General features: G+C 50.3%; 1 protein-coding gene across 1 annotated transcript in view; it reads left to right on the top strand.

Moving 5' to 3' along the window:
• Positions 1-13,566, top strand: part of LOC144669599 (alpha-N-acetylgalactosaminidase-like) — a 376,191-nt gene that overhangs the window by 218,871 nt on the left and 143,754 nt on the right. The window lies entirely within an intron of this gene.

Raw genomic sequence — 13,566 nt, forward strand, 5'->3', positions numbered from 1 at the left:
GTGATAGACTGTCCACCAATATTCATTACAATCCCACCGACTCCCACAGCTACCTCAACTACAGTTCCTCACACCCCGCTTCCTGTAAGGACTCCATCCCATTCTCTCAGTTCCTTCGCCTCCGTCGCATCTGTTCTGATGATGCCACTTTCCAAAACAGTGCTTCTGACATGTCTTTCTTCTTCCTTAACTGAGGTTTCCCACCCACGGTGGTTGACAGGGCCCTCAACCGTGTCTGACCCATCTCCCCCGCCTCTGCCCTCACATCTTCCTCTCCCTCCCAGAACCATGATAGGGTCACCCTTGTCCCCACTTTTCACCTCACCAGCCTCCGCATTCAAAGGATCATCCTCCGCCATTTCCACCAACTCCAGCATGATGCCACCACCAAACACATCTCCCCTTCATCCCCCTGTTGGCATTCCATAGGGACCATTCCCTCCAGGACACCCTGGCCCACTCCTCCATCACCCCCTACACTTCAACCCCCTCCCACGGCACCTTCCCATGCAATCACAGAAGGTGCAACACCTGCCCCTTTACTTCCCCCTCCCTCACCATCCAAGGGCCCAAACACTCCTTTCAAGTGAACCAGCATTTCACTCACACTTCCTTCAATTTGGTCTTCTGCATTCACTGCTCCCAATGAGGTCTCCTCTACATTGGAGAGACCAAACGCAGACTGGGTGACCGCTTTGCGGAACACCTTCGGTCTGTCTGCAAGCATGACCCAGACTTCCCTGTCGCTTGCCATCTCAACACTCCACCCTGCTCTCATGCCCACATGTCCGTCCTTGGCCTGCTGCAATGTTCCAGTGAAGCTCAACACAAGCTGGAGGAACAGCACCTCATCCTCCGACTAGGCACTTTACAGCCTTCCGGACTGAATATTGAGTTCAACAACTTCAGATCGTGAACTCTCTCCTCCATCCTCACCCTTTTTTGATCCCCTTTTTTCAAATATTTATTTTTAAATTTTTATATGTATATATATATATTTTCCCATCTATTTTTATTATTTAAAAAATATATATATTTCCATTCATTGTTTTATCCCCGCCTTTTAGCCTATTTCGATCCTTTTTCCCACACCGTCCCCTCCCCTCACGCCCACTAGCGCCGTCTGTCACTTGCTTATCCCGCTTTCTACTCTTAACGTCACCATTAGCACCTCCTTTAGCCAATATCACCACCATCAACACCCCTTCGACCTTTGGTTTATGACATCTTTTGCAATCTCTCCTTTGCCTCCACTGGCCTTCCATCCAGCTCCACCTATCCCACCCCCTCCTTAAACAGTATATATTTTGCCACATTTCTACTTCTCTTTAGTTCTGAAGAAGAGTCATATGGACTCAAAACGTTAACTCTGTCTTTCTTTCCACAGATGCTGTCAGACCTGCTGAGTTTTTCCAGCAATTTTTGTTTCAGTTTTCCAGCATCTGCAGTATTTTGCTTTTAACACTGTGCTTCTGCTGAGGTCTCACCAATTCCCTGCATGGCTGTGGCAAAACTTCCCTACTTTTATGTTCCATCCTGCTTGCAATAAAGGCCAATGTTCCATTGGCTTTCCTCATTACTTGCTATACCTGCATGATCACTTTGTGTGATTCATGTACCAGGACACCCAGATCCCTCTGTACCACAGAATCCTGCAGTCTCTCCCCATTTAAGTCATGGGCGGAATCTTCCAGTCCTGCCAGCAAATGGGAATCGTGGCGAGCAGGAGCACTTAATTGAGCTTCCCAGCGAACACTGTCGGGAACCCCATTTGCATGTATTAGCATATCATGCATGCTCATCAAAAGGTCACCTCGCCTGACCTCAGCTCACCCTTCAAATTAAGTTCCCCGCCAGCGAGACTTTAGAACGTTCAGTTTTACAACCGTATGTAAGTGGTGTGCAGCCGGCGAGATTCACCACTTCCATGGCTCTGAGGTCAGTAGATGCCTTCTTGGAGACCTCGCATAACTTCGCTCGAGTGCTGTTAGCAACACCGCGCCAAGGCTGGACCCAAGAGGCAGGCTAAATGGGGAGGGGTGGCAGAGAGAGTGCCCGGGGAAGCAGGTTAGTGAGTGTGTGTGTCCCCGGGAAGGTGGGGGAGAGTGTGTTTTTGGAGGGTGGGGTCGTTGGTGCCAATGGTGAGGTCCTAGGGGGTGAACTCGGGGTACTGGTGATAGGAGGGAAGAGTCACAGTCAGAGGGGAAAGGGGGATGCGTTAGGGTGGCAGATCCAGGATGAGAGTTTGTAGCTGAAGGTCTCAGGGTGGGGTGGGGTGGGGGGGGGGGGGGGGGGGGGTGTGGGGGGGTGGGGGAGGGGCGGTCACGGAGGGGAACTAGGCAGGTGGCTGGCAAAGCAGGAGGGGGCAAGGTCAGGGTGGGTATGGGATCAGCTCTGGGGGGAGGGGAAGGTGTGTGGAGGTGGATGGTATAGGGTCCAGGGTAACAGGCAGAAGTTCATGGGTGACAGGATGGAGAGGGATGGTGAAACTGGGTGAGTCAAAGGCAGTGGGGGGGGAGGTTGATGGGTGACAGGGGAGGGCGGCAGGTGGTGGACTGAGTCTGGAAGGGGACGCACACCATTTTTCCAATCTGACCTTGACCAGACAGTTCGTCAGTCAGTGAGACCCCTCAAGGTGGGAGGAGGGTCTTCTCAGGAATTCAAGGTCAGCACAAGTGGCCGACAAAAGGGATACGCTAATCATTCTGAGGCAACTGGATGTGAACCATACTCAGTTATGCTCTCCTCTCTGTGGTGAAGCCCACACAGCAGCAAGCCTGTTCCCAACTCATGGGTCTCAACACCGAGACCCCAGCAAGGTTCATTTGAAGTGATAAATTTAGTGAGCATGTCCTTGACATTCATTCCGTGCACTTGCTACCTGCTACAGTCAGAGGGAGGAATAAAGGGAGGGAGGGAGGGTGATGCGTTCAAGGGACATGGCTGGTGGATAGTAGCCAACTTGGGACTCCAAACCTCCATCCTCCTGGGTGAATGGGCATGGCTGATGTGGTCAGTCTTTCTATGCTGCCAAGGCAATGATCTCTCTATAGAGCCTCAAGGGTAGTAAAGGCAAGTGGAATAGTGTCCATTTGAGGCTCTCTTCACCATGGTCAATATCTCCATGCACAGTCATGTATGAACGTGAGTAACACCCATTTCTGGTCCTCCAGCATGTAGGGGTGGGGTGGGGTTGCCATGTCGATATGGAGGCCAGGTGTAGGGCCTAGCACTGACCTACTGCCTTTAAAATGGAGGGAAACCTGTAAAAGGCATGCTCACTAAATTTTATCACTTCAGTTCGTTCATAGATCCACCGAGATGCCGGAGATGCAGGCTGCAGGCAAGCCTGCCTTTGTAATGGCTCTCATTCAGGTGGGGAGATGGAGGGCCCATCACATGTTTATACAGGACCAGGAGGAGCAAGAACCTGAGCAGCAAGAGGCAGCGGGGCCTCAAGAAGGTCAAGATGCTGGCGAACAGAGTTCACTGCACTGGCGATCATTGCCCCAACCATGGGTGTATCACAGGCAGCCTATCTAAAAATGTGCAAAAGGCAATGGCCGGAGGCACCTGCACACGTCCCGGGATGTGGTTGCTCACATCTGCTAACTTCCCCAGTAGGAGCTGCAGCCGCCAAGGACTCTGGAGGAGTCCTGTGGAGCTCCTGGCCTGCAGTGAGGGAATGGCTGTCCGGGTGTCATTTAATTATGGCGCCAGGACCTTCAACCCCCAAGAGGTAATGGTGGCGAGGGCAACTTCCTGCCTGTACCGCCCCCGGCCATCCATGAGATTTGGCGGGCTCCTCGTGGATGCATAATTAACGAGCTGGACAGCGGAAGATGGTGCCCGTTCAGCCCTCCCGCTGCCCAGCTGGCATCATTCCGACTTCCCCACCTGTCACTGGACTTAGACTCTGGAACGGAAGATTCTGCCCAATATTTTGCCCTTCCTGCCAAAGTGGAAAGCCTTACATTTTTACACATTATAATTTGCATTTATATAGTGCCCTTCACAGCCTTAGGTTTACATACACTCACTATGCCATGATCACAAGGACTGAGTGAAGTCCCTTGTTTCACAGGCATTTTTTGCTGATTCAATCCTTGGTGCACCATCAGTTCAATCTAGTTCTTTCTCTGCTGAGTCAATGGTGGCTGAGCAAAATTTGCTGAGTCACAATAGACCAAGGTCCCAACAACAGGAAACCGCTGACTAACCTTTGGCTTTGGCTTTGTGCTGAGTCACTGTTTGAGCTCAGATTTTATTCCTGTTCCAATCACAAGCTGTTTTTGACTGATGGCCAATTTTGACAGAGGTTTCTGTTGGATCATATAACAGGCACTAACTCTCCCCAACACTGTCACCACTGCACTACAACAAACAACATTTAAGTATCAGCTTTCACACAGCAAAACATCCCAAAGCACTTCTCAGGAGAGATAGCAAATAAAACCTGAGACTGGTATGTAGTGACCAATTGCTTTGTCAAAGAGGTGGGTTTTAAGGAGATGTTTGAAGGGGTTGGAGAGTCAGAGAGGGAATTCCTGAATTTAGGGCCCAGGCAGCTGAAGGCACGGCCACCAATGGTGGAGTGATTAAAATCGGGGATGTTCGAGAGGCCGGAAATAGAGGGGAGCAGAGATTTTGGTTTGGGGCTGGAGGAGATGACAGACACAGGGACATGGTCGAGAGGAGATTTGAGAGTGATGATAAGAAGTTTAGCATCGAAAGTTAATTAACAGTGAGAACTTTCATCAGTCCATATCTGCTAGATATTGTTTTTATTGGGGAAATGGTTTTTATTAACTGTAAGACTCAAAGATGAAGATTTTTGTTGTTTCAGTTCAGGGGATTTGTTTTGGCCTCTTGCCTAGGCCAATTTGCCTTGTTGACTTCAGGCTGACATGTCTCCACACTCCATCAACAGATCGATCGAGCCAGCCCTTTGCCCCAGGATGTACACACGGCCGTTCACATACAGTCTGCATGAACTCCATCATCTCAATGAAACAAATACCATTCTTAGGAACATTCTTTAATTAATCATCCTTTCATGGGATGTGGGCATTGCTGTCAAGGCCAGCATTTGCTACCCATTGCCCTTAAACTGAGGCCATTTCAGAGGGCAGTTAAGGGTCAAGCACATTGCTGTGGGTCTGGAGTCACATGTAGGCCAGACTGGGTAAGGATGGCAGATTTCCTTCCGTCAAGGACTCTACTGAACCAGATGGGATTTTGTAACAATGGATGATAGTCATCATTGTCACCATTACTGAGACTAGCTTCATATTTCAGGTTTATTAATTGGCAGATGGGATTCAATCTGGAAAAGTATGAGGTAATGCATTAGGGGAGGCTAAACAAAGCAAGGGAATGCTCATTAAATGGGAGGGTATTGAGAGGGGTTGAGGAAGTGAGAGCCCTTGGAGTGCATGTCCACAGATCCCTGAAGGTGGCAGGACTGGTGGACAAGGTGGTCAAGAAAGCATATGGGATGCTTTCCTTTATTGAATGATGTATTGACTACAAAAGCAGGGATGTAATGTTGGAACTGTATAGCTGGAATTTTGTGTACAGTTCTGGGTCACCACATTACAGGATGGTCATAATTAATCTGGAGAGAGTGCAGAGGAGATTTACAAGAATGTTGCCAGGGCTTGAAAATTGCAGCTGTGAAGAAAGATTGGATAGGCTGAGACTGTTTTCCTTAGAACAGAGGAGGCTGAGGGGTGACTTATTTGAGGTGTACAAAATTATGAGGGGCCTAGATTGGGTAGACAGGAAAGACTTGTTTCTCCTAACTGAGGGGTCAATTACCAGGGGGGATAGATTTAAGGTGATTGGTAGAAGGATTAGAGCAGATATGAGGAAAAACATTTTCACCCAGAGGGCAATGGGCGTCTAGAATTCATTGCCTAAGTTGGTGGTTGAGGCTGGAATGTTCAACTCATTTAAAAGGTACCTGGATCTGAAGTGCTATAACCGGCAAGGCTATAGACCAGGTGCTGGAAAGTGTGTTTAAAAATGAGCGGCTAGTTTCTTTTTTTCTCTTTTCATGGCCGGCACAAACACGATGGGCCGAATGGCCTCTTTCTGCACCGTAACTTTAGTAAGGTTCTATTGTTTTGGCCCTTCCCTATCTCTGTAATCTCCTCCAACCCTACAACCCTCCCAGATCTTGGCACTCATGGCCTCTTGAACATCCCTGATTTTAGCCACTCCACCATTGGCTGTGCCTTCAGCTGCCTGGGCCCCAGTCTCTGGAATTCCCCCCCCCACTTATAAATATCTCTGCTTCCCCATCTCTGTCTCCTCCTTTAAGATGCTCCTAGAAACCTACGTGTTTGACCAAGCTTTGCTCATCTGTAATGCTATGTCCTTCTGGCTCAGTGTCACAGTTCGTTTCCTAATTGCTGCTGTAGAGAGCCCTGGGATGTTTTACAATGCTAAAGGTGCTATGTAAATACAAGTCGGTGTTGTTGTTGCAGTGAGATGTCAATCCAGCTTTGACCGTCACCGATTGTTACAATCAGGGCCACCTCCCAATCCACCATCACAGAGGTCTGCTTCCGAGACAGCCTAACGGAACCCAATGTTGCGCTGCTGAGATTCTGACCATACCTAACAGGCCCACGCTTGCAAACCTCAAAATATAGGGTCAAATCGTCCAGCCCCATTGGTAGCAGGCGTCATGGCGGGCATGAGCGGACAATATGGCGAGAAGGCCAAAAATCGGTTTTATACTGTCGTGAAACCAGTTTGCGATCGTCTGCTCCGCCCGCCAATGGTAGACGCGTCTCCCGCCGCCACATGTCAGGAACCTCATTTTAATACTTTAGCATCTCATTATAAGCCCTGCTCTCCGGAATCATTCCCCCCCCCAACCCCGCCACGATGGATCATCCGGACTCGTTGGTGTGATTGCACACGGATGTGTTTCACAACTGTACATAAGCGACGTGCACCCGGTGAGCTGCACTCCGCCCGGGACTTTGAGGTTTGCTTCGGGCAGCACTTGTGGTCATCAGCGCCAGGCTTCACAGGCAGCACCACGTCACTTTCAGGGGGAAGCCCATGGGCGGGTCTCTACCTAACAGACCAGCTGTAAAGCCGGAGGGGGAGGCTTTTCTACAGCTGCAGGGCTAAGGCTGGCTTGGGGGAGGGGGAGAAGTGGCCTGAGGCAAGGGAAGAGGCTGCAGGACAAGGGCTGTACTGGGGAAGGGAGGGGTATCCCGGGGTGTGTGTGGGGGGGCCACATGTTGATCTGTGTACATGGCCTCATGATGGTGAGAGCTGAGGAGGCGGTATCCAGAGGAGTTGAGGCCAGATGAAGATGTGAGGGTGTGTGTGAGAGAGTGGGTGGTGATGTCCCTTGAGTTGGCAGTGAGTGAGATGCCAGTGAATGTGTGATGGGCTTGTAAGCGTGTGAGCTGAGATTGATGAGATGGTCGACTTACCCTTGCTGCACGGATGAGATCATTCATCCACTTTCTGCACCGGATGGCCGACCTCTTGTCCACCTCTGACCACCTCTGCCACCGCATTCCAAGCCGGAGCGGTGGGACTGATGGCCCCACTGTGGTCAGGGTGGATGTGGAGGACATCACAGCGGGCCTCCACTGCATCCAAAAGGCATCCCAGGCACGCATCACTGAATTGAGGGGCTGCGCTCCTCTTGGCTTTCGGGGCCATCTTCACCGGAGCAGTGCTGGGCTGCGGGCGTTGAGAACTGTGGGCGCAGCTGCGGTTTAAACATGGCGCCCAGCACGAAGAAGCAGTGAGGTAATGGCATGGCGGGCAAATCGGAGGCTACCTGCCAGCGAGATGGCATGTTTCCCATGGCTGCCTAATTTATGAGGCGGGGAGGGGACAATATGGCGCGAAAACCCGCCATTGCAGCCAGCGGATAAAATGTCTTTTTTCACGACCGCTAACACACTTAGTGAAAACCTGTGATGATTCCGCCCATAATGTCCAACAATTATGTTGTGATTCTGTGATTGAACAGCACTCACTTAACAACCCTGATTGTGCTAAGAATTACACTAATAAGATTATCAGTTGGGCTCACAGTGTGTCTCACTTATGCATGCTAGAAGTTACATATATTCACACACAGGCCCTGTCCTTTATAGATAGAAGGAGCATGGTCACACATTGCACCAAGCTTGAGGTACAGCCATTCCATGGTTCATTCCCCATGGCAATGCCTCTACCAGTCAGAGTCCACTTGCCAATCAATCAGCACTCTCTTCTCATCTGGTATAAATCGTTGTTCCCTTTACTGTTGGGATTCTTGTCCTGATGAGTGTAAGACGAAAAGCTTCTATAGCATGTCTCTTTTTTCAGCAATACTCAAGTTCTGTATGACCAAACTTGCAACATGGTGAAAACCAAACCCATTTACCATTGGCATTCGTTCTAAAATTAGTGGGCAGTGTCCTAGGGGAGTATTTCTCGTGCTCACCAGCTGATCACCGACATCTAGAAATGGTGGGGTTTCTGGTCCAACAGGTGATAATGTCGAGAATCACACTCATACACACACCATTACACACACACATGCACTCACTTGACCACACACACACACACACACACGCAAACACACCCGCGCAGAATCACTCATACACAAAGTCACACACAATCGAACAGACACACATGAATGCACAGACACACACATGACAGTCCAGGGATTTCTACTTGGAGAGTATGTGTGGATGGTGTTAGATAAGGAAAGGACCAGATTTGGCTATGAAGCCCCTTGTGGTTGAATAGCCTGAGCTGACAGTTGTGTCGGAGATGGGGGGGGGTCGCTTTAATGAACGAACTGACATTTTCTCGACAAACTCCTTCTAATCCTTCCCCTCTCTCTTCTTAAAATCTGCTTGTTTCACTTGCTGTTGCTGTTCCTCACCTCTTCACCAAACTTAGGGTCAGTTCCCCTTCCGCTACCATGCAAAATAACTCCAATTAACCCTGTATGTTTCAAACTGGCTTTTCAACTTTGACTTTATAACGTAACCTTCTCTTGCTCCGCAACCCCCCCGAGATACCTGCGCTCCTGTAATTCTGGTCTCTTGAGTATCCGTGATTTTAATCGTTCCACCATTGGTGGTTGTGGCTCTGGAATTCCTCCCCTAAACCTCTCCCCACCCCACCCTCTTTACCTCACTTTTCTCCATTAAAATGTCCCTTGAGGTTGACCAAGCTTTTGGTCACCTGTCCGAATGTCTTCTCACGTGGGGTTTGCTGTCAAATTATATTTTTTATCATTTCGTGGGATGTGGGCATCAATGGCAATGCCAGCATTTACTGCCCGTCCCTAGTTGCCCTCGAGAGCAGATAGGAGTCAACCACTTTGTTGAGGGTCTGGAGTCATATATACCAGACAGGGTAAAGATGGCAGATTTGCTTCCCTAAAGGATATTAGTAAACCAGATGGGCTTTTGCAATAATCAATGATAGTTTCATAGTTACCATTATTCCAGACTTTATTAATTGAATTTAAATACCACCCAAGTGGCATGGCTGGATTTGAACTCACCCCCCACCCTAAAGCATGAGCCTGAGCCATTGGATTACTAACTCAGTGACATTACCACCACACCACCATGGCTGGGACGTTTTGGACGATCGAGATTCCCTCAGTTTTCTATCCGAAGAGTCGACGGGGAACACATCCCCGCCTATACTGGCTGCCCGGCAGCCATTTAATGCTCCAGTCAGCATTAATTGGCTGGAGGTTGGACATCTGGCCCTCACTTGGGAGGAAGCCCTGCCTCAGCGAGCTGCCAACCAACCTGATTGGCCAGCAGCTCTCTCTAGTCCCTGCAGCCCCCAGAAGACGCAATGGACAGGACTGGGACGGCAAGTGGTCCTCAGAGCCCCCCAGTCCCAGCGGGAGTCCGGGGCCAGGTAACTTCAGGGAGGGGTGGGGGGGGTGGGGAGGGACAGGTGAGGCCTGGGGTGGATGGACAGAAGGGGTAAGGTTGGGGTGTCAGTGGAGAGTCCAGGGAGGAGGGTGCCCCCTTTTGTAGGGAGGGCCCAATCTTAAAAGGAAGCTACTGATGGAGGTGCCCCCCCCCCCACCCCGCCAACCCCAACTTCCCTCCCAAGGCCTGAACAGGGTTAATTTCCTGCTCCTGACCTCCTCCCTGAAAATTGAGGCTGGGCAGGAAATGCTCCATAAGTGGTCAATAATTGGCCACTTAAGGGCCTCAACTGGGGGAAGGGCGGACCAGCTCCGTACAATTTCGGAGAGGTCGGGCCAGGCGGGAACCCGGCGGGAAGGCCACCTGGGAAATTTTACGGTCCCACCCCAGCTACAAGCCCACTAGCAGGGGGAACGTGACATTCTCCCTACCACCTCTGCAGTGCAGTTACTAGATTAACAGAAAATTGCTGGAAACACCCAGCAGGTCTGGCAGCACCTGTAAAGAGCTAAACAGAGTCAATGTTCCGGGTTGATGATCGTCAGATTGTCAGATCGTCCAAACCGCTGAGCATTTCCAGCATTTTCTTTTAAGTTTTGAGGAATGTCTTAAAGGAGGGTAGGAAGCTCAGAGAGGCAGAGAAATGGGGGAGAGCAGTGGGCTTTCAAATATCGTGTGCAATTTTGGTCTCCTTGTTTAAGGAAGGATGTTGAGGGCGGTTCAGAGGAGGTTTACTAGATTGGTACCTGGAATGAGCGGGTTGTCTTATGAGGAACAGACTGGGCTTGTTTCGAGTGGAGCTTTTAAAAAAGTGAGGGGTGACTTGATTGACACATATGAGATCCTGAACGGTCTTGACAAGGTGGACGTGGAGAGGATGTTTCCACTTGTGGGTGAGTCCAGAACTAGAGGGCACTGTTTTTAAAATCAGGGGGTCACCCTTTTAAGGACAGAGATGAGGAGAAATTTTTTTCTCTCAGAGGGTTGTGCGACTTTGGAGCTCTCTGCCTCAGGACGGGGTGGAGACGGGTGTCGTTGAATATTTTTAAGGCAGAGGTAGCTAAGATTCTTGAATAAGAGTCATACGGACTCGAAACGTTAACTCTGCCTTTCTCGCTCCACAGATGCTGTCAGACCTGCCGAGTTTTTCCAGTGTTTTTTTATTTTTGTCTCAGATTTCCAGCGTCCGTAGTATTTTGCCTTTATCTTAGATAAGGGTGCTTGTTAGGCCAGGGAATCAAAGGTTATCGGGGGTAGATGGGAATGTGGAAATTCGAAACTCAAACAGATCAGTCATGATCTTATTGAACAGCGGAGCAGGCCCAAAGGGCCGAATGGCCTTCTCCTGCTCCTATTTCGTATGTTCATGTGCACTTTGTGAGCTGGGATTGATGTCCTAGCAACACTGATGCCTCTACAGCTGCCTGCTCCATTGGTCAGACGCCATCTGGAGTGTAGGTCCAATGCACCGCACCCTACAAAGGATATACTGTTCTTAGCTTGGAGGGGGTGCAGCAGAAATTCACCAGATAGTGGGGCTAAAAGGTTACCTTATAAGGACTGGTTGGTTTGTATGCCCTGGAAAAAAGGGTGATTGAATTGCAGCGTTTTAAGATGATTAAATCATTTATAAGGTAGATGAAGGGAAATTATTCCCTCTGGTGTGGGGACAGTCCAGCTGGAGGCCATTACCTTAAAGTTAGAGCCAGACTGTATAAGGGAAGGTCAGGAAGTGTTTCTTCACACAAAGCGCTTTCAGGCTGGATCAAAGCTAGGCCCGAAAGGTGAAAGGTCAGTATAATGAAGCAAAAAGTGGAGGCCATTGAAGGAACCCGTCAGTCCAACCTCAAAGGACCTGAAACTGGTACAATGGTACAATACAGAACGTTCAGTCGGTGAGGAACAGAAGGATAGCAAGACTCTGATGGTAATTCAAGGCTACGGCCTTCAATGGAGTGGAAGAGTCTGAATGAACAGGCTGGAGATGGGAGGTGGGAAGCACAGGTTGACTTTTGTACTTCCTGCTAACGTCGGGGTTCCCCAGGACAGGTGATGGACGGTATAGTTTCCTGCGATCTCCTGGAGCGGGTCCTATACCAGCAAAGCCTGTTCTCTCAGTTCGAAGGGAACTCTCTCTATAAATGAGAGGGTTGGTAGGGGGAAAGGGTGGTCAGGGTGGGGGGATGGTTTGCTGTGGGTTGCATTGAGGGGGAAAAATGAGAAGGAGGTGAGGGGGGGTCTAATGAGATGGAGGTGAAGGGTTGAGGGTGGTGCGGGGAGGGAAAGCTTGCGCTATGGACACTACAGCTGAGGGGTGGGTGGGGAGGGGGAGAAGAGATGGGAAGGGTAGGGAAGGGGAAGGGGAGGTGGAGGGGAAGGGAAGATGGAAGAGGTGAGGGGAAGAAGGAGAAGGGGAGGGAGGGAGAGGGAGGGAAGGGAGGGAGAGAAGGAATTGAGGGGAAGTTTTCCTTCTCTCTGTCATGTCGAGCCAGCTTTGTTCTGGTAGGCTCCATTTACTGACTGCTTTTTAATCAGAGAAGACACGTCCAGCACCAGTTGGGGCATGAGTCAGACTGTCCTGCCATCTTTAGAACTTTCCGGACCTGCAGTTTGACGAGAGATGCAACTCGGAAATGTCCTCGTCCGCCTCTCCAGAAAGATGCCTGTCTTGGCTGGGGTAGTGACACTGCCTCCCTGCCCCCGCACCCCCCCACCACTACCCCCACCCACTCTGCCTCTCTGACTAAATGGCCACGCTTGTAGTGAGGCCCAGGAGTTGGCATGGCAACTCTTGCCTCACCCTCACTGCCACACACTGACTGATGGGAATGACCTATGAGAAGGTGAATTCACTGCCCCTGAGCACCGGGTCCGGAGATGGGGTCATGACCACTTGCCCCAAATCTCCAGCCTATTTGGGCGTGGGAATTTTCCCCGAGGTGCCAGAAGCTTCTGGTCAAACAGGCCTTTCTGCCCATCCAGCCTGTACCCTCCACAGTCCAAAGCCAGAGTTACCCCGCACTCTTCAGATTCTTTCAACCTCCTCTTCCTTCATTCATCCGCTCAGTCGAAGTTTCAATGTCAACAGCCACTGGCCTTAACGTCAAATGTGGCTCCGCGTGGAGCACTTGGCCTGGAGGTCGCGGGTTCCAGTCGCACTCCAGAGATTTGAGCGCAAAATCCAGGCTTCGCTGTGCGGCACTGAGGGAGCGGTGCACTGCCAGAGGTGCCGCCATGCAGATGGGATGTTAAACTGCAAGCCCCGCCCAGATGGAGGCACAAGATCACCTGGCTACCATTTTGAGAAAGATTTTCACCCCAGTGCCTTGGCCAATATTTGTTCCTCAACCAACATCATTCAAACAGAGCATTTGGCCGTTTTTAATTTTCAATGCATGTGGGAGCTTGCCGTGCGCGAGGTGTGTTTTCCACAATGCAACAGTGATGATGCTTCAAAATGACCTTTGGCTGCTTGCGGGGAGCTTCGGGGTGTCCCGAAGTGTTGGCAGGGGCTATAGCAATGCAATTTTTTTTTTCCCCCTCCAGAAGCGAATTCCACTGCCTCACAGTCAGCGCCGCCTCTGCTTTCTCTCTGTTGTCTGCAGCCCTATTGATTCTGGTACGATCCTGC

The sequence above is a fragment of the Cetorhinus maximus genome, chromosome 29 (genome assembly GCF_964194155.1).
Source record: "Cetorhinus maximus chromosome 29, sCetMax3.hap1.1, whole genome shotgun sequence".
Taxonomy (NCBI): domain Eukaryota; kingdom Metazoa; phylum Chordata; class Chondrichthyes; order Lamniformes; family Cetorhinidae; genus Cetorhinus; species Cetorhinus maximus.